General features: G+C 36.7%; 1 long non-coding RNA gene across 2 annotated transcripts in view; it reads left to right on the top strand.

Annotated features, from left to right (window-relative positions):
* Positions 1-1951: 1951 nt before the first annotated feature.
* The window catches only part of LOC117980121 (uncharacterized), a 28881-nt gene continuing 4008 nt past the window's right edge, over positions 1952-26824 (top strand). Inside the window, exons 1-4 of one of the 2 annotated variants that reach the window (XR_010112073.1) lie at positions 1952-2192; positions 2415-2609; positions 6885-8475; positions 24617-24879. This is a non-coding gene — a long non-coding RNA (uncharacterized LOC117980121). Of the gene's footprint in view, positions 2610-6884; positions 8476-24616; positions 24880-26824 lie in introns of both variants that reach the window. The other variant, XR_010112072.1, reaches the window with a different exon arrangement.

Genomic DNA, 26824 nt, shown 5'->3' with positions numbered 1-26824 from the left:
GGGAGGTTGGAGGCTTAAAGGATGTCTGGACAATGTTAAGGAGGGAGTTGAACAAAGAAACAAATACATTGATAAGCATGTTCTAGAAAATTCTCTCTCTTATATTTGTGAATTTGCATCAGGGGAATGTCAGCAATATTTACCATGAATCTAATTGCCAGTCCCTCTGTGTGTTCATAGAATGCTAATGTGTGTACTATCCCATTCCTATGCTTGACCCATTTATTTTCTAATCTCCAGTTTGGAGAAGGAAATACTAATTTTACCCCAAGCATAATTTCATCTGTGACACACTGTGTTGTCAACAGTGAAGATGCAATCTGGGTAGAGAATATAACCTTAAGACAGTCTTCTTAGAGCAAATAAACATGTTCTTGCATTAACCACTTATTCTCTTTGGAGAGCTAATTACTCTTCCCTCAGCTGGCTGGGGCTGAGGGTGAGGGGCAAGGCTTTGCTGCAGAGAAAGTCAAATATCTGACTAAAAAGACTTTTCATCTATGTATCTGATACTTTTTAAACAATTGCATCAGCTAAGTGTTATGGGTTTTCCATCACATTTGGAATAATGAAAATATTATGGCTGGGCACGGTGGCTTACACCTGTAATCCCAGCACTTTTGGAGGCCAAGGTGGGTGGATCACGAGGTCAGGAGTTCGAGACCAGCCTGGCCAACATGGTGAAACCCAGTCTCCACTAAAAATACAAAAAATTAGCCGGGCATGGTGGTGGGCACCTGTAATTCCAGCCACTCGGGAGGCTGAGGCAGGGGAATCACTTGAAGCCAGGAGGCAGAGGTGGCAGTGAGCCAAGACTGCACCATTGCACTCCAGCCTAGGCAACAGTGTGAGACTCCATCTCAAAAAGTAAATAAATAAATACATAAAATAAAATAAATAAAAAAGAAAATCTTATATTTTAAGAAAATTTTATTTCTTTTTGAATTAAAACAAAATGTTCACACTTTAGTCGCTAAGTTACAAGGACAGATTAGTTAGTAGGAGATTATGTATTCTGGATAGCCCAGATTAATTGTTGCTTTTAATGCCCTTTCTAAATCTGATTCACAGATGTATATCATTATGGATGTATATTATTAGTGAGAGTGGGAGAAAGGGGCAATTATACTTCACAATGTCTGAAAAATATTGCTACATAATTCCAAACTATTTCTTTTTCTCTTGGAGGAATACTTTACTTGATTTCAAAGGGGAATTTGTGGACATTCACGTAAGTTAGAAAAATACATCACAAATATGCACCACTGCAGTTCACAGAAGTTAAGAATTGTAATCTAGGGACTCTCAGCAGCAGACATCCAATAATGCAAAGCAGTAATAAAGAAAGGCTTGCAATGAAGCACGGACTCTGTAAAATGTGACTGGAATGAGCCTGAAAGTGTAGAAGGCATGTTGTGTCATCCGGCGTTTAATCAGTGAAGATGGTGGCCTGACTTTGTCACAAGGAACTGCATTAGATAAGAGTACCCTGATTATGTGGTCTATTGCATACTTTGAAACATGGAATTGAAGAGCTAAGAGTTCATCTATTCTGGCCCTTTATGGAGGAAACTGAGCTCCAGGGTGGTTAAGTGACCTGGTCGAAAGAGAAGGAAAGATATCCTGCTTCTGACTTCAGGGCTCTTTAAAGTTCATCATATTTCTTAATGCCATTGGTGGATGAAAAATTAAAACATAGACCTGGTATTTACATTTTAACTACTGTGTAGTTTGCCAAATCAAGATTCCACTATGTTAATGAATTCATCTGATTTTCTAAAGAAAGGCAAAGTCGCTTTGTCGAGTTAAAAGGAATCAACTTAATTTCCGCCACTAGGTGGCATGATGCATTTTTTTCCCCCTCTGGACACTTTTTGAAAAGGAATCTATCCCTCTCCCTACACCACACACACACACACACGCACGCACGCACACGCACGCACGCGCACACACACACGCGCTCGCACACGCACACACACACACAGAGATTGGAGAGAGACAGGAGAGAGACATGTTTTCATCTATCCTTTGTGGACTTCTGTTGTTTTTACTGCTGTGAAATTTGACTTGCGATATCTGCTTGTAAAACATCATCAAATCCAAATTCATTATATTCCACTTTTTCTATTACATGATTTCTGCTTCACTGATTCATATCTGTTTTACCTATTCTGTAAGGGAGGAGAAGCTGAGTTAGGTTTCATCTCTTGTTTAAGTTCAGTTTAATAAATAGTAGATAATGCCTCTTCTCTTTTTTCCTTTTGAAGAGGAGAAAAAGGAAAGAATTGTAGTTGATTCTTATGTAGCAACTTATTCATTCATTCAGTAGCTATAGAAGCGAATTGTTTTGTAGGTAATTATTAACAATGCTTTGGATAATTCCCTAGCTAACTATTCCTTCTTTTCCATCCCAGAAAGCAATGAAGAGAAAAGCTGAAGTCAGTGATTAGGAGTGTCTGTGTAAGTAAAAGCAACAGGCAATTACTGAGTGTGGTGTGAGAGGCACGGAAAGATTGGGAATTCAGCAAGAAGAGGAATTGAAGTCAAACCTCACCTACTTCCCAGAGTCTTCTGGATTTTCTGAATGGTTAGAAGCTTCAGTATCTGAGGTAAGGAAAAGAAACTGCAGGACTTACAGAATATACCCTTTCCTTTCCATCCTCTGTATTACTTAATAGGTATTTTGCTTTGTTTTCATTTTTTCATTCCTCCTCTTATCTTCTGCCTTAATTTTCAACTCCATATTACTAAGTGGCATGGTTTTCAAGTTTTCTGTACAGTGTTTTACTATTTTAAATAAAAAAAAACATTTTTGTGTTTTAAATTGATTTATTTTTCTTTTAAAATTTTAGATTCAGGGGCTACACATGCAGGTTTCTGACATTGAACCCATCACCCAAATAGTGAACATAGTACCCAAAGGAAGTTTTGCAACCCTTGCCCTCTTCCTCCCTCCACACTTTTGAAGTCCCCAGAGTCTACTAAGAAACATCTTTTAGAAAGTAAACAAGCAAATACTTTTGTGGAAGAGCCAGACACTTCAAATGAATTTTGTTCTCAATCCCATCAACATGCGCTTTTAAAAACACTAATACACAGAATCACTCCTGACCAATGGATTCATCATCTCTGGGGCTGAAGGAGGGGCAATTGTATCTTTTCAAAGATCTCCAAAATATCTTGATGTACCCTGAGAATGGAGACTTTCTGAAATGCAGCAATATGCCATGTGTCATTTTTTTTCCTTTAACCAGCATCCTGGTCTTGCGCCATTTTCCTAGTGACTCATGCTTGAAACACAGCCATCTTGGTTCTCCCCTCTGTTGTTCTTGTGTGTAGTTAGTTCCTAAGCTCCGCGTCTTTCATCTCACTAATGTTTTATATCTTTCCACTTTGTCACATCGCCATTACCATCACCCCAATTCAAAGTTTCCCACCTTTCTCTTTTCAACACAGATGTATTTGACTTCTTTTTCCGATGTTTAAATTTACAATTTTTGTTACACTTTGGAATCGCAAAATAACAAGAGAAAAAACATTAGGAGAGGAGAAAGTGATATTATCATGAATAATAAAACTCTTGTTTCATGTGTAACACAAGTGAAAATCACCCCCAAATCTTTTTCTTCAAAAGGAAGGAAAATCAGCATCTGAGAGGGTTGAAAAATAAGTTCATTTTTTTCCCTTGCAAAGTTACTGAATTGCCACCTATTGGTTTTACCATAAGAGTAAGAGCTATATATCTCTTGTTCATCATTGTATCCCTGGGAAAAGCAAAATGTCTTGTTTTATTAATTAAAATTTTATTAGTTGCAAGTAACAGGAGCCATCCTGACATAGCTTATACAAAACAGGTAATGTATAGTTAAGCTATAGAGCACAGTGGTAGAATCCAGGCTGGTCTAAGGAGATAATTGCAGACAGGCCATGGAGAGGCTTCAGGGTTTTACGTTTTGGGGGTGCTTATTTTATTTTTCTTCTTTGCTCTATACTTTTTTGGGCTTCTCAGGTCAATGTGGCATTACATAGCTGCCAGTGCTTTCAAGTAGATAGAGTACAATTTCAGTCATGAGCTGGGATGAACTAGCTATTTCCTAGCAACTTGCCTGGGGACCGGATCTAACTGGCCCAGCTTGAGTGAGATAATGTACTCTGGTCAAGTCAGCCACAAGCTTAGGCACTGAGACTATAGTCGAAGGTCACCCCTTACGAATGGGGAGTTAATGTGAGCTGGGAAGATATCCCAAAGGTGTCTAATGCACTGACAAATGGCAAAGATGCAACAGATATTTTGGATAAATAAATGAATAAAATAATAAATGAATGAACCAACAGACTGTTAGTTTTGGGTAGCATAATAAACTCAGATTGACAGATAAAGAGCAATTCATTAGACATCTACTTATTACCAGAGGCTGTAAGGAATAAAAGCTGAAAAAAAAGAGGAGTTCCTGACTTTAAGGAACTTGTCAGAAGAGGTATCATTAACAAATAAGGAGAATATAGGCAGTGACAAGAAAAACACAAAATATTATGTATATTCTGTCAACTGAGAGATCATAATTTTACTTACATTAGTTAAGATATTGTCAGCTGCTGAGGAACTGAGAAATCTCAGTGGATAAACACAGTATAATATTTTATGCTATGTAAAGTTCAATAGGACGGAGGGCTGGGTTTGGGGTTGGGGGTGAACAGGAGGGCAGGATCTACCGCATGGAGCCATCAGGAACCCCAGAACTACCACCTCCAGCACGGACTTCCGCCACGATCATACTGCCAATCAAATGCAGCCAGCACAGTGAAAGGAAATACCCATACAGAGGGTATAACTACTTCTGCGGACAGCCCATTGGTCAGTCTACTTTCACATGGCCATACCTTACTAAAAAAGAAAGCCGGGGACTGTAATCTTGCCGCATCCAGGGAGAAAGGCAGTAGTGTTTTGGGAATTGCTAGCCAGTGACTACTATAGCAGCATTGTAGTTATGGCAGAGTGGGTGGGGGAGGAATAATTTTTTAAAAATTATGGAAGAAATGCTATAGTTAGACCATCTTTGAGGTGTAGGTCTTAACTGTTGGAAAGAGAACAGCAATTTTTGAAAGAAAAAAGTAATGTGGGCAAAGATCTGGAGTTGGGGAATAACTATGTTTTAGGAGTGGTGAATATGAAATAGCTGTCTTGAAAGTATGATAAGAACTGAAAAGGTAGTTATCTTTATTTGGCTATTTCTTTTGAACATATCTTTCTATTAACTTCAGCACATCAGTTTATTTTTCCAGGAAGTGGATTTTGGTTAAAAATTATGCTGATAAATAAATAGTGAGGAGAAACAAAAGTTTGGAGGAAAAGTAATAAAAACTTGATATAAGTATCTATATTATTTCTTGTCTTCCTATTCTGACCTTCTGCATTCTAAATTGAAACAACCACTCTAATTTTCTTTGTAAAATATCAAGTTGGCTTGAAAATTGTGTGTAACAGCAATACAAATGTAGTTTTCAAAAGGTGGGTTTAAATCAATAAATATTAATATATTTTTATTTTTATTCCCTGCATCTTCTTTCTTAAATCAAATATATTCAGACTAATGTATTCATATGTTAATATTATTTTTTTCTGGGATGGCATTAATTTCAACTAAATATCTTAAGAGAGTAATGGGAGGGTTTTTTCCTTCTTGTTCAGAATTTCTTTTAAATCCGACATCTGGTATTTGGCACTTGACTTTTACTAGACCAATTGAGCACTTTTAAAGGGGAATAAATCATATGACTTTCATTTTAATTTTTACTGTAATGGTTTAATGCAGCCAACATATGCTGAGTAATAGTATTAAAATAAAATCAGTAAATGAGGGATTAAAATTTGCCTGAGTTCAGTTTTGCAAAGACACTAATTAGAGAAAGGTTTTTCAGATCAGAATTGGATACGCCAGCAATTTTTTAAAATTGTAATAATATACTGAGAAATATTTGGGTTTGAGCATGCTGTTATTGAGAAGGAAAAATTACAAGGGAAATTAACACCTTTGCTCTAATGCGAGGCTGTGGGGTGAATCTGGGAACCCTTGCATGCCCGTTTCTCCACTGCCAGAAAGTATCCAGACAAACACTGAAGACCAATCCACACTTACTTATTTTAAACAGAGATATTAACTTGAAAACTGGAAATATTTGAGTTGGACTAAGCAGGATGGAGATTTCTTGACATCATAAGGAGCATTCATTTCAATTTCTCATTTCAGAAACTTGAATACTAGAAAGGCTTTCTATCCCATGCCTTACTTTTTGGCAGCCAGCCAGTTATTTTCTATGGTTCTAGTTATTGGGGTACGGAACGGTTTGCAGAATTAAGTTAGAATTTTATTTATAGCTTTGAAACGTCTAGCTAAATGTTCCTAAATATGGTACTTCTTGGTAAACAAATAAAAGTGAAATTATTTCTACATCAAAATTGAGCAAGGAGAAAATTAATGGGCAGTATTTAGCAGTTTCTTTAAATTTCCTTCAGTTATGAATAGCATAAATAAGAAAATTAAATGGGTTAGTCTTACTACAGAGACCTTAATTCTAAATACTTTGGGTTCATATATATGACCAATTTAATTAAAGGAGGTTTTGACCAGCAACCTAAAACATGCCATATCATACTATAAGAAATGGGTTTTCTGACTTGTTAGATAATCTGGAAAGGTGTTGTTCTGATTAAAAGGATAAAAGGCTTTTCTGTTCTGTGAGGTATAAAAAGGAATTCTTTCAATATCATGAATAGAACCACTCATGTCACGTTCACTTAGTGGTTTTCAATAAATAAGGAACATGATTGGTTGCACTTTGCTATTTTTAGACATTCACTGTATTATAATTTCTTTATATTACAGAAATCCAGAACAGGATAAATCAAATCACCGGTTCAGTGTGCTAAATTAGCATATTCAACTCTTGAAGAATTTATGGAAAACGGCTTTCAAAATGCAAGCATGTCTTTGTTCTCTTATATTTCTTCAAACCAGTCTCTCATTCATTTCCAAATATCTAACATTTCAGATTCATTTTTGCTTTCATTTTTTGCTCTCTCCTTTTCTAAACAATGCCAAGCAGACTGGGTAATATAGGGAGAAATCTCAAGAAGTACCACGAAGTAATGCTCATCTCAAGACTTCTGCTGTTTGCCAATTTTATTTCTTTTCTTCTTATTGAGATAGTAATTCCCACTATGAGATTCATTAGAAATCAGGCATTAAGGTTGGAGTCTTTCCTTAAAAGATATTAATATACACAATAAGAAAGGAGGTATTGAGGCTGGTGTGTTTCTTCTGTTTTTCAACTTCTTTTTTTTTTTTTTTTTGAGACAGGGTCTCACTCTGTCATCCAGGTTGGAGTGCAGTGGCACAATCTTGGCTCACTGCAGCATCCTCCTCTCAGGCTCAAGCAATCCTCCCATCTCAGCCTCCCAAGTAGCTGGGACCACAGGCCTGCGCCACCACACCTGGCTACATTTTTTGTATTTTTGATAGAGACAGGGTTTAACCATGTTGCGCAGGCTGGTCTCAAACTCTTCAGCTCAAGCGATCCACCTGCCTCGGCCTCCCAAAGTGCTGGGTGTCTTTCAACTTTTCTATTACTTTTTGTTTGTATATTACTCTTGGTGAAACAAAAAAAATTGTAAATTGTAATATATGTTATTTGTCCTCAGGAGTTTATCATGAAACAATCTAGGAACAAACTAAAGCTAATAGTAAGTAGAGAAATTAAATAAAACCACCTAAAATAAATGTGATACAGATACTAGCCAGGACAAGGGGGTTCCAAAGGGCAGAAGCTTATAAGTCCAATTTATGTGTAGAAGTCACTTGAGTTGGGCCTTGGGTTATAGTATAAATCAAGAGTGGGTATCTTCAGATGTACTTGAATGGATGTAACAGAGGTAAAATTTCAAGTACCGTAATGACTAATATGGCAGTGACAAACTTTGGGGAGGCTAGGGTACCACCTTAAGTGTGCCAAGTCATGAAGGAAATGCTTAAGTTTACTTAGCATCTTTCCGAGACTCACACGAGGAGGATTTGGAAAGATGTCTAATACAACCAAAAGAGGAGAATCAAAAGATCAACAATGATTGCTTTAAAATGTTGGCTTCTGCCAGTGTTGCCCCAAGTATATTTATCCCTCTTCCTTTCTACTCCTCAATTTTCAGACACTTTGATGAAACAGAATAAAACTGGACTTTTTTTTTTTAGATATTCCTATGCATTCCACTGCTTTAATCCTACCTAAGTAGAGATGTCCACAATAGAGAGAATGGAGCTGTCACATCGTTTCAACTGCCCAGGTAGTTCCTACTGGCTGAATGGGATTGTCACCTTCACACCTGCTAGAGGCTTGGAGCATGCAAGAGTTTTATTAAATGGCTTCACCTTTCTTATGAAAATGCAACCACTAGTACTCTTCCAATAAAAGCTTTTCTCAAGTGTGAGTATACACTTGGCATGGAATATTTTAGCTATTTTCCCTCTCAGGACTCATGTTTTATTACATAGCATTTAGTCTCAACATATGTGGATACGTATTTTCTTTCTGATAGTTATTATGCTTTTGTTTCTTCATATTTGTTTTATTCTTGATTTGAAAAAATTAATTTCAGAGAAACCTCCAGACTACATGCAAGCCAGTGCAGGCATTTGATATCATGAAGCTATGAGAATTCCCAGTTATGGGAAGCCCTGATGTCATAAGACAATTAGACCAGCTTAGCTCGGAACAGTTTCAATGAAATACATTCATTTCACACTGTATTAATATAATCCTTGTATTACTTCTTTTTATCAGTCTCACAAGTCTTAATTTTTCCAGTCAGATATAAATAAGACACAATGCAAAAGAAAGCTTAAAGAGGGAGAGGTGAGGAGATTCTTTGAGGCCAGGAGTTCTAGACCAGCAGGGCAATATAGTGAGACTCTGTCGCTTAAAAAAAAAAGAAGTAAAAATAACAAGAAAGCTTAAAGAATGGTAAATATCCCTTTAAAGTACATTTCTTCCTATGTCAGTCTCCAGGTTTTCTATCCTAGTTGTCACTTATTAACTCAGAGTGTTCATATTTGTGTTAAATTGAGGAAAGGTGAAATTCATTCTGAGAATATTCAGACATTGATAAAAAGATTTGTTCTCTCTGGGCAACATTCTAGGTCAGTGAATTTAGCATTGAATAAGATGTTATTTTGTATTCAAATAACAGCTGTATCTGGTTTACCCCTTGTGGCGCAGTGAGGAAAATTAGGCAATGTGTAAGTATAATTTTTGTTATTTACTATGCTACATATTCAATTAGCTTGAAAACAAAAAACAAACACCAAACCACTCATTCCACCGTATAGCCCAGAGCTACCATTTCCCTCTCTAAGGGGAAGAGAACCTAAGCATTGGCTAGGAGCAGCTGCAATTAGAATTTCTTTCATAGACTTTCCTGAAAACCCAATAAAAGAAGTAGAAAGGAGAGGCTGGGCCTATTACATTTATTGGAGGCCCACAGCCTGGTTTCTATTAAGTTTGACAGTATTTATTTTTGAAGCTAGAACCATGTACTTACCTATGATTGCAAACATTGTTTTCAAAATATCAAATAACGAATGTGCAAAAACTGAATAATAATGAAATGGATGGAAAGTGACAAAACGGAAATTCTTCTCCCCTACAGCAAAGGCTCAAAAATTCCAGAGGGTGGACAAACATGAATACTTCCTGTCTCACTGTAAAGGTTTTTGGTGCTTAAATTTTAAGTCTCCATTTTCAGTCTGTGATTGTCTATCAATTATATTTAATTAATGTTTTTATTACAATAATATTGTGCCATCAGTTACAAAATATTTTATAAAACAATGCATATTCGTGTTATTGCCTTTCAAGAAAATTCCAGAAAATTCATAGGGATATTCCCCTCAAATTTTAATGTTATAACATTTCCCGTGTAATAATGTGTCTTAAAAAGTTGCCACTTATAAAATAGTTTTCCCATATGACATACCCAAATTCTGGGTCTTGTCCAAACCTTTATGTTTCTGTCCTACAACATTTTCTCGTTTGATAGTTGGTCATGTGAAAAAAACATGTTATGTTTTCATGTTATGTTTCTCTAAGTAGAAAGATTTTTCCAGTGAACAAAATCTTAGCTCGATGTTCCCAGTAAGAGTCTGAACAAGTAATCTTGGTATGTTGTAGAACTTCAAGTTCTGTTATGAGCAGAATTTCCTCACAAATGTAGCAAAATTATTGCTCTTACTTTTCAGTTTTTCTTGTCTTTTTTTTTTAATGAAGGACTTGAAACCACCAAATCTTATTTTCTTTCTTATGGATTCTATTAATTATAATGCATATTTGAAAATTGAAGCTTTGTAGTTATTAAACTACCTATTACTTCTGATGTTACCTTTTGGACAAATGGTATTCATTTAAGTTTGCGTTCTGTGAATTTTTGATTTTACAAGAACCCTTTGGCTTTAGAAAGAGAATGAGAACATCTCTGGATTCTTTCACCCCTTTTTAACGGTGGGGCTCCGTGTACTTTCCACTGAAGGAGTGAGCATTGTCAACTAGTTAACACAAGCTATTGGAAAAATCCCTGAATTTTGTATGGGAAGAATAATTGCACACAAATGCACTCAGGAATCCTATGGAAAATATAGTGCTGTTAACTGGCATGGTTACAACACAATTTAGCAAGTATGTTAGAACAAATTACCCCCTTTAACCATAAGCCATTCTGTTTCACGCTTCTTAATGAAGGCCTGTGCCACACACTAGAATACTTCTCACCTCATTACTACTCATAAAAAGCAATGATCCATTCAAAGTCTCCTCATATCTCCCATATGAGTGGTAAAGAGCTTCGCCTCTCATTCTGGCAGGAGGACAAGGAGGCTTCTTCCCAGCCTGCCTTTGAAGTAGGTCATTAGAATGTTTACTAGATAAAAGGACTCAAAAATTTATCTGTGTAATCTCACTGTTGTCATGTGTTAATGTTCTATCCTTCCTTTAAAAACAAAACAAAACAAAGCAAACAAAACCCAAAGACATTTCTGTCCCTGTTTAGAGAATACAGGAGATTTGTAACACTCAGTGCAATTTTTCTCCTGCAGTATTCACAAGATATTTTCAAAGAAACTCTAAAAAGCAGGAAGAATTTAATGGGCCACTGAAATACAAAGTATGGATTCAATAAAAAGGCAGGAAGAGAAGCAAGCTGATAGGCCAGTTAAGAAGAAACAGTCCAATTTTAGAATTAAACAACTTTTTCTCTCCACGGAGTGTCATCAAAAGGAAAATAAAGTTGAGTATCCTTGGAAATAACATTATATCGGTTACTAATGAACACGATTTTCATCTAGACTGAAATATTTTTCCCCTATTAATTTCAGGGACAATATATGATACTACTTAAGATGCATTGTGCGTGCTCAATAAAATTTGAGCTGAATGCATGCTTTTTAGATGATGATGATAAGTGGAGAAGGAGGAATTTTTTCATAATTTTTTTGAAGACATTCTATAAATTTATATAAATACACTATAAAATTATGTGTGTATATGCATGTGTGCATATATATATATATACATGTGCACATATTTTAACATCTGACTGTATAATAAGAATGAAAAAGGCTATAGAAGAGTAAACATATCCAAAAATACTATTTAACAACATTAGAGCATTTCAATTAGCAGGAAACATATTTGTCATCTCCATGACATATGAATTTCCATTTTGGCTATTAGCTTAATAGTATCCAAAAGAATAGCAATGTTTGCAATTCAAGAAAAAGTCCATACTAGGTACCAAAACAGTATGAAAACAAGGTACTAACATCTAACTTCTGTAATGCAATAAAACACTGAAATCTGACACAGATTATAAATTTAAATGGTGTTTAAAATCAATTTCTTTGTAGGAAAACTACGCTTAATATAAACTCTCGGACGACATTTCCAACCTTTCTTTGTGGTATCTCTGAAAATTTATCTCATCACCTGATGCAATACCGTCAAACCCTACCCAACACTTACGCTGAGCAGTTTCTAAATTAAATTGCTATTCTCCAGGCGCTTTCCCAGAAACGCAAGCTCACGTCAGATCACACTCACAATGCTACAGGAGGGAAATGTTGGTACTGTATTTTAATAGGCCAGGGGAAGCACGTGCTCCTAGAGACCAGTCGACCCCTGCAATAATAACTGCACAGCTTTGTTTCATTTGAAAACATAAATCTGTACACACATACTTACTCAGACATATATCCATGTATACAGAAAAAAGTTCAGCTAATAACAAAAGAAAGGATGAACATTGGCACTGTAGATGTTGACAGCATTATGCAAACTTCTCAATATTCCCTTGCATGCTCAACTTTAACTTTTGTTTATAAATTCCACTTAGACATAATTTACAACTTCTGTTAACTTAAGCTGGGTTCTGTAAATCTGTCTAAAAAAATCAGGGCAGAGTGCTTTGAGATGTTACAAATATATCTAGATATCAAACATTGAGCCGCACAAATTATATCCACTTTGGAAACTCTAAGTTTGTATTTATGTCAATAATATATTTTAGTTCTGATGTTTTTAAAATGATGAAGCAAGTCTTACTCTTTTTTTCACCCTGCCTTTTCCAATCCTTGCTGAAATATCTATGAAAGAGACTTACGAGCCCAAGACAAATAAAATGAGAAATTCAGGAGGTTGTCACGATTTAAAAACACTTTGTAAGGTGATTTGAGGAGAAAAAAATACAAAGGTCAGGCAAAATTTCTTGCTAACTACCTGAAATTTGTAACTTTATTCTAGTATAGTTTAAAAACTTCAATACATAAAAATGTTATAAAGCTTTGTATCTGTTATTTCACCCTTGTAGAGCTATTGCAGAGATCTTACCTTCTCATCTTTTTTTAGAAATAGTTGAAATGTCAGAAAAATCTGGATTAAAAGAAAAGGATAAATCCCACCTCTTTAGTAATTCTTCTTATTTAAATTGCTTTTGAGATCAAAGACAGAAATTGAAGCTCTTCTGAGAGTTTGAATTTTAAAATAACAGAAAAGCAAAACACTTGGCTTCAGTTTTTTTCATTTTTTTTTTTTTCACTTTCCTTGAAAGAAGCAGCTGTACTTTTCACTCTGCAGTTTTGGGAAGAATGGAGAGTCCTGACTGATGCCCCTTTAACCTGAAAAGAGAACACTTAGCCAGCAGCATACATTTACAATAGGCTTTGGTTGGAGTGAATTACTCTAATTTGGGGCAGGAATTAAAAAGATTAAGTGAAAAGCAAAATAATGGAGAATAAAATAACTTGATATACTTTAATAAAATGGTAGTTTTTAACTATGAATATACAGTTGTAAATCAAGTATTAATATTAAAAAGGGGGGCAATTCCATATCAAAATGCAATTGGATATGCATGTGGAGACTTTCTTAAAGAGAGTGTCAGATTCTATTGCATTATTTTCCAGTGGTGGAAGATAGCGGTTGATAAAAAGGTATAAATTGACAGGTAATTTTATTCAGAAGTAAACTTATGCTTCTATCAGATTTAAATTGCTTAGCAACAACCAGAATAATTTCGACTGATAAGGTTATTGTCTTTTCTTCTGCTGGTATGTTGCTGTCTCTCATATTTCAGTGATAATTCTCCAGTTCACGGCTGTACGTGTGGATGATCAAAGAGAAGCATTTTAGCTCATGTATGGTACAGCTTCCTTTAAAAGTTTGCTCCAGCATTGTCCAAGCCCTCTTTGGTGACCTAAATACCCTCCTAGGCTAGATTACTCATTTCCATGGCTTCAGCTACTATCTGTCCTACCTAAGTTTTCCAAACTATATTTCCAGATCACATATGTCCCCCAAGCTCTAGCCCCTCTTCCTGCTTGAATGCCTTATAGGTGACCCAAATTAAACTTCTGTTCTTCAACCCCTCCTTTCTTACTTGGAACCCTGTATTGGTTCATGGCCTTAGCACCCACCTACTTGCTCCGGTGAAATCTATGAGTTGTCCTTGTTCCTCCCCTTTCCTTCCATTTCCAGTGTAATCCATCACAAATTCTTCAGATTTTATATTACTAAATAACTGCTACACATCACCCCAGTCCAGGTCACTGCCTTCTCTCACCTAGACTAGGGCAACAGCCTCCTGATCTTACAACAGCAGCATAAGGATGAGATGCTGCTGGCAACAACGAGATGGGGGTGATTGCAGGCTCCTTTGAGTTTTTCCGGAGTATGCAGATCACCCTAGCAGGAGCTCTTCACCCTAATAGCAGTGGGCTCCAGCCTCCCTGCAAAACCCAAAACAGCTTCACTGTGTCCCCACAGATACCATCAGGATCTGTTGGCCAGAGTCCCTTTCTCCGAGGTCTAGGTTCCAGCTCTGGTCCCTCCTCCAAGCTTCTAGGTTCTAGTAACCCTATTCTCTTCTCCTTGTACTCCTAGCCTTAGGGATTCCTGTTTCTTGAAGTTATAGTCTTTTGTTGTCTTATGCCTATGAAGCAATTCTCAATTCTCTTTGTTAGACTTACCAATGTGGTTTTCCTCTTTCTTACAGACTTCGGCCGATAACACCCTCACAGCTCCAGACAGACAGGATTTTTAAATTCCTCAGACTCTTTATCGTTCTGCTTCTTGAGTTTCCCACATTCAGTTCCTTCTGCTAGAAATGTTTTCTGTTCCTGTTCTCCTTTCAGCTCTCTCACCCCTTAACTCACAGCTTGTGCCTAGGCAACCCCTTTTGGAATGCCACTTCCTCAGGGAGACCTCCCTGACCCTCTAGACCAGGTTGAATCTCCACTCATCCTTCCTCCTACTCTGAAGCCAGTCACACCACTTTCTTGCCTGATGTCCATATTCTCTCCTGATTTAAGCAACAAGAGGGCAGAGAACATATTTTGTTCCTACCCAGTACCAATTTCTATGCCAAACATATTGTAGGCAATCAATGTTGATTGATTATTGATTAAACTTAGTTTCTTATAAGCAGAAAAATATTGGGTAAAGTTTTTCAGCTAAGGATATAATTTTAGATTTTTTTCCCTTCTCATTTTAGCAATTGCAGGTATATGGGCAAAGAAATGTGAGACCTTTTTTTTTTTTTTGTCTTGTAGGGACTTTATTTCACTCATAATGTCCGTCAGGGCCCCCTCCAACTCCTGGTACCAAGTTACTCTAAATAAATATATCCTGTAAGCAAAAACTCTGCAAATACTGCATCAAGGAAAATTCCCTAGTTTTCTTTCCATCTAAAAGATGACCCCTATGCCTCTCCTTTGGAAACATTCTGGAACTGCCACTGCTTTTGCTTTTGGACTTTAATTTCCCACTTGGCTGTTTTTTCTGTTACGTGCTATTTCCAAAATTCTAGCTCATACATTTTTTCTAGAGTCCTACAAGCATGAAGAGGTACTGTTAATTCAGTTGAAGCATTTCTTTTTGTTCATTACCTCACAAGATGACTTTGCAGTTAAAGCTCCCAGTAATTTCTTTAAAATTTACAAAACTGTTATAATATTGCTATATTAATGAGAATAGCCAAGAAAATATTGTGTGTCTCAAAGAAAGTGATTTTATGACTGTGGACAGAAGTGTTTTCACAAAAAAACTAGAAAATGAAATCATTTTGTTTGGAGCAGCTCTTCCCTTGTCTTGCCCCCCATTGCTCCCCAGTAGCTGCGGTCAGCCCAAGCCCATCACTGCCTCATGCCATGAAGACTGCCCTCCCAGGTGGTAGGAGTTTCCCATCCTCACCTAAATCAGTTACCTGTTCTTTGCTCCACCTTCTCTCAGAAAAATGAAATGGAAAAACTAATACAGATTAATAAATTAGTGGCTACTGAGGGCTAAGGAAATCAATTTCAGGTAAAATATGCATCTAAAATGGAATTTTCTAATCTCATCATATCTAAATTGTGCATTTTGAATGGTTTGTATTTCTTTCAATAGCAGATGGCAGATATTTAACACCTCTGCTTTATTATTGTTTTGTAACAGACTGCAGAGGTTTAGCAGTACTTCCAAATATCTTGTATTTGATGGTGATCAAATACTGTATAGCTTCAGAGTCCCATATTTCATGTGCATTGCCTTAACTGAAAGGACAAACTCCAACTGTGTGTTGTAGATATTTGGGGGCTGAGGTAGCCTTGGAGCTAATGCTAGTATTTGCTTACTTCACCTTTGAATAGAATCTTCCAAGAAAAAGAATCTTGAGTAATTATTCACACGTATTCGCAATGAGGTTCCCACCTGAGTCTTCGCCTTTCTGGTTAGGCAGAAGGGAGTATGTTTTCATGATACTGTCACTTACTGATCTGCTACTATGTGCCAGGTAATGTTCAAATAGTCTCTCATATAATCCTGATAGTACTGCAATCTCTAATTTATCTTTGAGGAAATTGAAGATTAGACTGATTAAATAATTTACCAAAGTTACATGGTTAGTTTAGCTGCTTGACTGGAATTTGGATTCAGACCCTCTTTGAGGCCAACTTCCTGGCCCTCTTAGTCCTTCTGCTTTGTCACTGTCTCTTCACTTTTTAGAGGCACAGTTTTATTCACAACTAAATATATTACTTATTTTAATGTATCTTTTAGCTTAGCTTTTTGATAGGACTCAAGATCACTTAATGGAATTCTGGCCAAACTCTGGTCTGTACATCCAAGTATCTGTTGCTTACATTCTTAAAGATGGGGCTTTGGGAATTTTATAGGCCTTGGCATTTTATAGTATAAATAAATTTTGCTCTGAATGGCTTCAGTGAGAATAAGCAGACTATTTGCCTGCTACCTCTATTCTGATCACTGTAATCTGTTTTGGAAACAAAGAAACAGAAAGCCCTTAAACCTATGTAGCATGTCAACCCGTGTAAACTACCCTCTATTGTTCTTCAGTGATGTGTAAATACACATTGATGTAAGAAGTTTATAATGTTAACAAATTAAGTTTCAAAAGCATTTGTCAAATTTAGGACTTATTAAGTGGTATAGTCTTAGTCTTAGATGAAGTTAAACAAAATTCTTTTCTGGCAACTCCAGTAATCTTTTACCTGGACAGGAATTTAGATTCATGAAGCTGTAACAAAATGTTCAGTACTCAAGTTCCCAGTAAACTTTGAACAAGAGGCAGTGAAGTGCTGTAGCTGGTTCACACTGGCTCACAAGAACAGATTATTAAATAGGTATTTTGTGATCTGGTTGTTAAAGACAGCCAATAATGAAAATTGGAGTGGATAAACTTACAATTAAATAAATTATATCAAAAGGAAAGGTAATAATCAAAATTCACTAGTTTCTAATGAACTTACATCATAATATTATCTGTGCTCTTGAGATTATTTATAATTATTGTGTCTGTCTGGTGGAAATACTATATAATGCTGTGCTATTGCATATCTCTTCCAAACTCCATGTTCAGGGATTTTGGTAGCTTAAATTCTGTCATTGTGGGAGTACTTAAACCATGGAAATCAGCAAACACTAAGAATCAAGCCTTTAATATTTATTTATTTATTTTTGGTAGTCTAGACTTGAGGAAGTGATGGAAGAAACGTTAAGAACACAGATCAAACCTAAAAGGATGTGGATGTTGTAGCTGTAGCTGCTACCTTGTGAATAGTACACAATTTGATGACATATCCTTCCAGTACTGTTTTTGCAAACTATTATCTGATTCAGCAAAGGAACACATCCCTGATACATGAATAAAGTTCCAACATACTTTGACGTGTTTACTTTCACCTTGCTTGTTAAGGTAAATGGAATATTAGCCAACATTCACGTTGATACTGCATTCATTAATTGTAAAGAGATTGATTATGGATTTAAGAATCTGGCAAAAATAAACAAAAGCCTTCTGTGAGAATAAATTGGCTATATAAAATGTAAAATAGTTTTAGGTATTTCATTATTACTTATAATTTGTATACTATACATTGTGTATATTAGTAAAATTTATAAGAAATAATAAACACAGGTATATTATATAGATATATATAATATATACATATATACATATTTATTTATTTCCCTTCTGGAAAGCCTGGCGTTAAGCCTGGCACACGCACCAGCACACCATTGACAGAAGCCAAGCCTTATTTTGATTCCAATTTATTCTCTGTGAATTGTAAAGTCACTGCCTGCCTTTAGAGGGCTGAGGCTTGTCCTTGCCACTGTTAATTAATGTATTCATATAATTAGCTGAAGAAATACAAGTGCTATAGAGGCTATGGGTAGAATCTCTCATGGCATACTTAAAAGTCTTCTGAATGTTAATGGATGATTTGCCCAGAATGAACAAACACCTACCTCATTCTACAGATTTTTGGAAAACTTCCTCCCTTTTGGAAAACATGTAGTATGGGCTGTCTATGACATCCAAGAGAGCTTCATATTTCAGTTGAATTTTGTTTCCCTCTGGATATAGTTAGTGAGTTAAAAAAAATAAGTGAAATTTTTCGAAAGACTTACTTCGAAAAGCCTTAGAAGTTTTTGTTATCGCGGTCAATGCTGAAAATCTTGAGCAATAGAGTCTAGAAGGGAAGTTTTACCTTTTATTTTAAGAACGTGAAGTTCCTGTCTTTCTTTTTTATTTCTTCTCTCTTCTCTTGTAGCTTCTGTCTCTTTTTCTTGTATTTCAGTCTTTCCATTCTTTGGAGATTTTAACTGAGAACAGAGGCATAGATAATCCAGAGATACAGGAGAATTCGTGGAAAGTTACAAAAAATCGGGCAGAGAACAAAGTATAACTGTAAACATTTTATTGTTTTAGATATTTAGTGTAATGGGGAATTCTAAAATAACATCTGAGTCATTATCTTCGAAATATTTCTAACTTATTTCTGTACTGAAAACCATTATTACTTTGAAGATTGTAGGTAACATGAAACAGTAGGAGTTATTTCTAACGCTAATCAATGACTGATGAGAAGACTCCATCCTGTTCAAGATTTCACCTTCCACAGGTTCCTATGGTGATTCACCCAAGATTAATGAGGCATTTTCCACAGAAACTGTTAGACTATGTTTTTGCAAATTTCTGAGACAGGTTGTGTGTGGCGGTGGGGTGCAGGAGGGTGTGCACCCCCGTCTGTCTCAGAATGTTTATGCACAAACATTCACAATAACTATCTCGAGAAGCCTCACAAGAATCTGATTTTCTTTCTGGCTATTTGTGAAATGTTTTGTTACATCGTAAGGTGTGAGGAAACTTTTGACCACAGAGAAGCTAGGTGCTCATCATATGGCCAGCAACAAACTCCCCTTTTGTTTATTTGGCTTTATGAATCTAAATACTTATGATTGTCCTAAGACTCGAGTAATCAAATAACAGTCTTCGTTTTCTCTCATTGATAAAATTATCCAGCAGATCTAAAGAGATCACCTAAGGCGATAAAAAAAATACTGTTATTATGCAATTGAACCACCTAGACTAATAGGATGTTTGGTGTGTGAACTCTAACAGCAAAATAGATTTAAATTAAAATGAAGTTTCTCACTACTATAATATTCAGGAAATTTTCTAATATTACTCTAGAAAAAGTTCCTGCTGTCAGAATATTTCTGAGTATGAAATCTTTTTTTTTTTTAATTCCTGTACCTTAAGTTCTAAGAGCAATATTAATCTTTGCTGGAAATCATTTTCATTTTATTTGGAATAATTTTTTCAATATATATTCTCTTTTTGCTTTCTATGAAATAAATCTATTACCTGAAAGTTTGGTACATTTCAAGTTGAGGCATGAAACTGAGATTAATTTCTCTTAAGAAGCCTTTGCCCCCACCCCCACTGCCCAGTTTTGTTGCTCTAATTAATGATTAAAAAAACAAGTTTCCCATGTTTTCATTGATCTAGATTTCATGCTTGCTTATTTTTAAATTATTTTACCTGTAAACTTTGCTGGCTTGAGATCTGTGACATACGATCTTAACTCATCCTTTTATCTTCTAACCAGGATGGAAAAGTTTTTCTTTTGCTCCTTATAACGGTGGTGGTAAATCCAAAATAAGCAAGAATTCTGGTTCCTAAGAAAACATTGCTTATGAGCCTTCCTACTGCATCTAACTGGGATAGGCTTTCAGTGTTATAAGGTTACCTCTATTTCTCAGTAAGTCTCATCTTTCATAGAGTCAAGAAATTCCATTGTTGCCAGACATCTTAAATACCAACAAATCCAAACATTTTATTCTTCAATTAATGAACTGGGATTTAAAGATCTTAAGTCACTTGCCAGTATCCTACAAATGGGTCAGAACAGAGAACAGAATAGAATATAGATTTTCAAGCTTATATTTCTGTGCTCTTTTCACTACTTCATGTGGCTTCTTTTGAAACCTAAATCATCTTATCTGTGGTTAGTCCTTATAAATGAATTAGAGGTGATTACGAAATTTTAATATTTTTAATATTTATTTGATTGTCTTAGCCATTGAAATGTTACATCTTGCACAATCAATAGGTGCAGGGTAGATTAGGTTATAATCTGTGGCAATGTTTACTGACTTTCTGAGCCCCAAATATCTCTTTTTTAAAAGACAGAGTCAGCCTCTGTCCCCCAGAATGGAGTGCAGTGACATGATTATGGCTCACTGCAGACTCGACCTCCTAGGCTCAAGTGATCCTCCCACCGCAGTCTCCCGAGTTGCTGGGACTACAGGCACGTGCCACTATGCCCAGCTAATTTTTTATTTATTTTAATTTTTTTGTAGAGGCAGGGCCTCATTATGCTGCATAGGGTGGCCCAAATAACATCTTGTGGGGAGAAAAGAAATAACTAATTTTCCCTGGGTAGAGTTAATTGTACAAATTTCTACAAATTCCTAGGGTAAAGAAGAATTTTGGTTCCCTTTAGTTTCTTTCTCTCCCGCCTTGCCTCCCTTACTCCCTCTCTTTTCATTTCAGTTGACTTTCTGACACCAAAATATTCACTTCTTGAAAGATAAGACACTTTGACCCAAATGGGAGCCAGCTAGCTTGAGTTGATGGCCCCATAAAGACTCTGAGAATACCAGAAACAGAAAGTACCTTGGAGATCATCTGGCACGCACTTTTTACTTTACCGGTGAATTCCAGAGACATGACCTGGTTTGTCAAGGCCACAGATATTTGGAGTCAGAGCTAGAGACTGGGATCCCTACTTCTCTTTCTATCACATGATGATATAATGAGGTAGTCAATATGTACTTTTGTCCTAGATAAGAAGAAGAAATAAAGAAAATAAATAATGAACTATACCTATTTTTTTGAACTTATCTGGAAACATGGATTCAGATATTTATGTGTAGTCTGTCATATTTACAGACATGGGTGCAAATGTGGAAACTTTCGAATTTCATTAGATGTCATTTTTATAGTATTTTTTTGATGATCATAGCAAAAATTTAATGATCTCCTTCCATAATGGTAAATATAATAAAGTACTACGGAAAGTTTTCATGTACAGAATAGCCCTGTTGTTGAACTGGTTATAATTTAATGACAAGATGGTTGGGCGTGGTGGCTCACTCCTGTAATCCCAGCACTTTGGGAAGCTGAAGCGGGGGTATCACCTGCGCTCAGAAATTCAAGACCAGCCTGGTTAACATGGCTAAACCCCATTTCTACCAAAAATACAAAAATTAGCCAGACATGGTGTCACGTGCTGGTAGCCCCAGCTACTTGGGTGGCTGAGGCAGGAGAATCACTTGAACCCAGGAGGCAGAGGTTGCAGTAAGCTGAAATCACACCACCGCACTCCAGCCTGGGCAACAGAGCCAAGACCCTGTCTCAAAAAATAAATAAATAAATAAAAATAATTTAATGACAAGGAAAGTGTAAGTGATTGATTTATAATCCACTTTGCTCCAAAAAATTTTAGGCAACTAAAATATATGTGGTACTAAAGGAAAATGGTTAAGTGTGTGTTCTTCTCATGGTCACTGTAGTAGAGGCAATTGTATATGCTCACTTGCTTCCTTTTCTTCCTGTGCACATGGCTTAACTACATTTCCCTGCCTATGGGTGTGGCCACAGCATTGAGTTCTGGCAATAGAATGCAGGCAGAAGTGATGTACCCCACTTTCAGACCTTGCACTTCAAATCGATCTTGTGATTGCCACACTCTATCTCTGCCAGTCTTCCAGTTAGGTCCAGTGCAATAACACGAGGCCCTATAAAGGTAGCAAAACCACAGGAAGCAAGAAGATGAAATCTTCAAATGACGGCATAGGGCAGAATCATCCCTAGACCCTCTCAAACTGCAACTGACTGTGACAACAGTAAGAAACAAACTTCTATTGTGTTAAAATATTGGGTTATTGGCTTACATAACCAGATTTAATACAGACCATTTAACCACAGAGGAATTACTTGCTTTGGAAGTTTTGGATTAAGAAATAATTGCTTCATTTCACATCTGAATGTGTTTTAGAAAAAGATATAATTGTTTCAATACAAAACAATTCTCACTGTAAATTTTGTACTTGATTAAACTTATCTCCTAAGAAAAGTCAGTTAGACTAAAATGCTGTTTGAATGAATAACTCATGAGTTAATGAGTCTATGATACTGGAAGATCATCAGTTATGTATTGTGCAAATATTTTCTCTTAATCTGTGGCTTGTCTTTTCATTTTCTTATACTGTCTTTCAAAGATTAGCTGTTTTTGATTTTGACTATGTCCATCTGATAAACTTATTCTTTTATGGTTTGTGCATTTTTGTTATCTCCTCTAAAAAGTGTTTTACCTAGCCTAAGGTCATAATTTTTTTCCTATGTTTTCTTTTGAAAATTTAATAGATTTATCTTTGACATTTGGGTCTATAATCCATTTTGAGTTCATTTTTATATCTGGTGTGAAGCAAAGCTTGAAGCTTATTTTTTAATATGCATATCTACTTGTTCTATTATGATTTGTTGAAAATACGATTAATTCACCATTGAATTACCTTAAGCTTATTTTATTTCTGTCCTTTGCTAAGTCCCTGCTTTTACGGTAATTCGTCTTTTATTTATTACATTTCAACTTTTATTTTAGATTCAGGGTGTATATGGGCAGATTTGTTATACGGGTATATTGTGTGAGGCAAGTTTGGGGTGGGATTATTCTGTCACGCATGTAGTGAGCATAGTACCCAATAGGTCCCCATCCTACTTTCCCCCCTTCAGCAGCTTCCAGTGTCTATTGTTCCCATCCTTATGTCCATGTGTACCTAACGTTTCGCTCCCACTTATTCATGAGAACATGGGGTATTTGGTTTTCTGTTTCTATATTAATTCACTTAGGATAATGGCCTCTAGCTGCATCCATGTTGCTGCTAAAAACATAATTTTGTTCTTTTAAAATGATTCCATGGTGTTTATGTACCATATTTTCTCTATTTGATCCACTATTGATGGATACCTAGGTTAATTTCATGTTTTCGCTATTGTGAATACTGCTGTGATGAACATATGAGTGCATGTGTCTTTTGGCTGAATGATTTGTTTTCTTTTGGCTATATACCCAGTAACGGGATTGCTGGGTAAAAAGGTAGTTCTATTTTTAGTTCTTTGAGAAATCTCCAAACTGCTTTCTATAGTGGCAGAAGTAATTTAGATTCCCAACAGTGTATAAGCATTCTCTTTTCTCTGCAGACTTGCCAGCATATTTTTTTTTACTTCTTAATAATAGCCATTCTGACTGATGTGAGATGGTATCTCACTGTGGCTTTGATTTGCACTTCTCTAATGATTAGTGAGGTTGAGCGTTTTTTCATATGATTGTTGGCTGCGTGTAAGTCTTCTTTTGAGAAATGTCTGTTCATATCCGTTGCCCACTTTTTAATGGGTTCTTTGTTTTTGCTTGTTGAATTCTTTTTCTTTTTTCTTTTTTTTTTTGAGACGGAGTCTCACTCTGTCACCCAGGCTGGAGTGCAGTGGCGCAACCTTGGCTCACTGCAACCTCCACCTCCCAGGTTCAAGTAATTCTCCTGCCTCAACCTCCCAAGTAGCTGGGATTACAGGGGCCCACCACCACGTCTGGCTAATTTTTGTATTTAGTAGAGACGGAGTTTTGCCACGTTGGCCAGGTTGGTCTTAAACTCGTGACCTCAGGTGATCTGCCTGCCTGTCTTGGCCTCCCAAAGTGCCAGGATTACAGGTGTGAGCCACCACACCTGGCTGAATTGTTTAAGTTCCTCATAGATACTAGATATTAGACCTTTGTCAGATGCATAGTTTGTATTTTTTCCCATTCTATAGATTCTCTCTTTACTCTCTTGATAGTTTTTTTGCTATGCAGAAACTATGTAGTTTAATTAGTTCCCGCTTGTCAATTTTTGTTTTTGTTGCAATTGCTTTTGAGGACTTAGTCATAAATTCTTTGCTGAGGCTTTCCAGAAGAGTACCTACTAGGTTTTCTTCAAGGATTTTTATAGTTTTTGGTCTTACATTTAAGTTTTTAATCCATGTTGAATTAATTTTTGTACATAGTGATAGATAAGGGTCCAGTTTCATTCTTCCGCATATAGATAGCCAGTTATCCCAGCACCTGCTTTATGGTAATTCTTAAAGTCATGGCTTATAAGCCATCTAACATTGTTGTTCTTCAAAAAATTGTATTGGCAGTGATGTCAGCAGGATGGCTGAATACAGACACCTGGTGTTCATCCCCTCCTCCACAGGAAAGGACTCAGGCAACAAATAAACAGCTAAGATTTTACTAGAGTATGAAAGGGAGAGCACTGGAGTGCAGTGCGGGGATGGAGATGCAGCTGTGGTGGCTGGAAGTACAGGAGGGCAGCTGGAGGCACCTGGCCTCTGAAGCCTGTCTTCTTCATCTGGGTGAGATCTGCTGGAGTCAGGAAGGACTTCCTGCTGCAAGGATAAAGGTAAGCAGAAGATCCCCACCAGTGCCCACTGCCATCACAAACACCTACAGTCCTTATAGCAGGTGAATCCAGCAGTCCTCACAAGTCCTGAGACAGGTTTGGAGTCTTGCTGGGAATTCACGCAGCTGCATTGTCTCAGATTAGGAGAACAAAGTGTGGACCCCCAACCCTCTATTCATCCCCTGTGAGCCATGGTGCTATAGCATGGCACCATCCTGAGACCAGAGCCACTTCTGCAGTGTGCCCTGCTCTGAGGGCCAGTAGCCACTGCACTTCTCCAGCACTTGGGCTCCATCTTCATTCCACCAAGCCCATATGGGAAGCTGAACACCTCAATCCCAGATTCGTAAAGCATGGGCCCAGGATGGGCTGTGGCTCTGGTCCTGTTCTGTTCAGGGTGAACCTGCCCTTGAGCTGGCCAAACTGCTGCATACCCTCCCCAAAGCAGGAGAGGCCCCCAAGCCTGTGAGCAGCTGACATGCTCCAGGGCCAGTGAAGTGGCTATATGCTTGCACCCAGGAACTGAGAAACAGTCCCACAGCACACTTGCACCCTCCAGAGAGAACCCTGGCCTGCCCCAGTGGCCCCGTATCCCCAATCAGGGCCTGAGAAACAATTCCTCAGGCCACTCTTGGCAGGTATGATACTAAGCTGACCAAATAGCCGAAAACACCTATCCCAGACCTGAGTATCAGCCCTGTGGGCCAATCCAGGTGGACATGCCCCAGGCTGGCCAAGCAGCCATGTACCCACATTCCGGGCCTGAGAAACAGTTTTTTGGGCTGCTGTTGGTGGGGACACCCCTGAGCCAACCAAGCATCTTTGCAATTGTGTTTCAGACCTAAGAAGCATCATGACCTGAGAAACAGTTTCACAGGCCACTCTTGGCAGGTATGATCCCAGGCTGGCCATACAGCCAAAAGCCCACATCCTACATCTGAGTAACAGCCCAGGCTGACATGACCCCAGGGCAGACATGACCCCAGGCTGGCTGCCTATTAAGTAATTTCTTACCTTTTGCCTCCTCACAAATGAAATGCTATCATTTGTGAAAATATGAATAGAATTGGAGGATATTATGTTAAGTGAAATAAACCATGAACAGGAAGTTAAACACTACATGTTCTCATTCATATTTGGAAGGTAAAAAAACGTTGAACTCATAGAAGTAAAATAGAACAGAGGATACCTGATGCTGGGAAAACTTGGGGGAAGGGAAGGATAGGAAGGGATTTGTTAAAGAATATAAAAGTTAAACTGGATGAAAGGAAGTTCTTGTGTTCTCTACCACTGTAGGATGACTATAGTTAACAATAATATATCATGTAGTTTAAATAGCTAGAAGGAGGATATTGAATGTTCCTAACACAAAGAAATGATAAAAATTTGAGATGATGGATATGCTAATTATGCTGATCTGATCACTGTCTATTTATCAACACCTCATTATATATCCTAAGAATATGTACAATAACTATTTGTCAATCTAAAAAATTAGATAAAAATTGTTTTGTCTATTCTGGGTACTTTACATGTTCATATATATTTTTGAGTCAGCTTGTCAATTTCTACAACAAAAGCTTGTTGGGATTTTGATTGAGATTATGCTGAATTTATAATTTGTGAAGAATTGATTTCTTCACAATATTGGACCTTCCAATACATGAACATAGCATATGTCTCCATTTGTTTAGGTGTTCTTTAATTTTTTTAAACAATGTTTTGAAATTTCCAGGATTTTTCACTGATTTAGTTAAATTGATCCTTAAATATTTAGCTTTTTATGCTGTTATTTTTATTGAAAATTTCTAATTGTTACATTCTAATACATGAAAACAGTATATATAGTGAAATTTCAAATAAAAATTATATATAGAATATATAATATATAAATATACTTTTTGTATTATATGTATGTCATATATTTATATATTGTATATATGTC

Source organism: Pan paniscus, chromosome 3 (assembly GCF_029289425.2).
Source record: "Pan paniscus chromosome 3, NHGRI_mPanPan1-v2.0_pri, whole genome shotgun sequence".
In the NCBI taxonomy this organism is placed as follows: domain Eukaryota; kingdom Metazoa; phylum Chordata; class Mammalia; order Primates; family Hominidae; genus Pan; species Pan paniscus.
The sequence above is the reverse complement of the archived record's forward strand: the minus strand, read 5'-3'. Positions and strand labels throughout refer to the sequence as shown.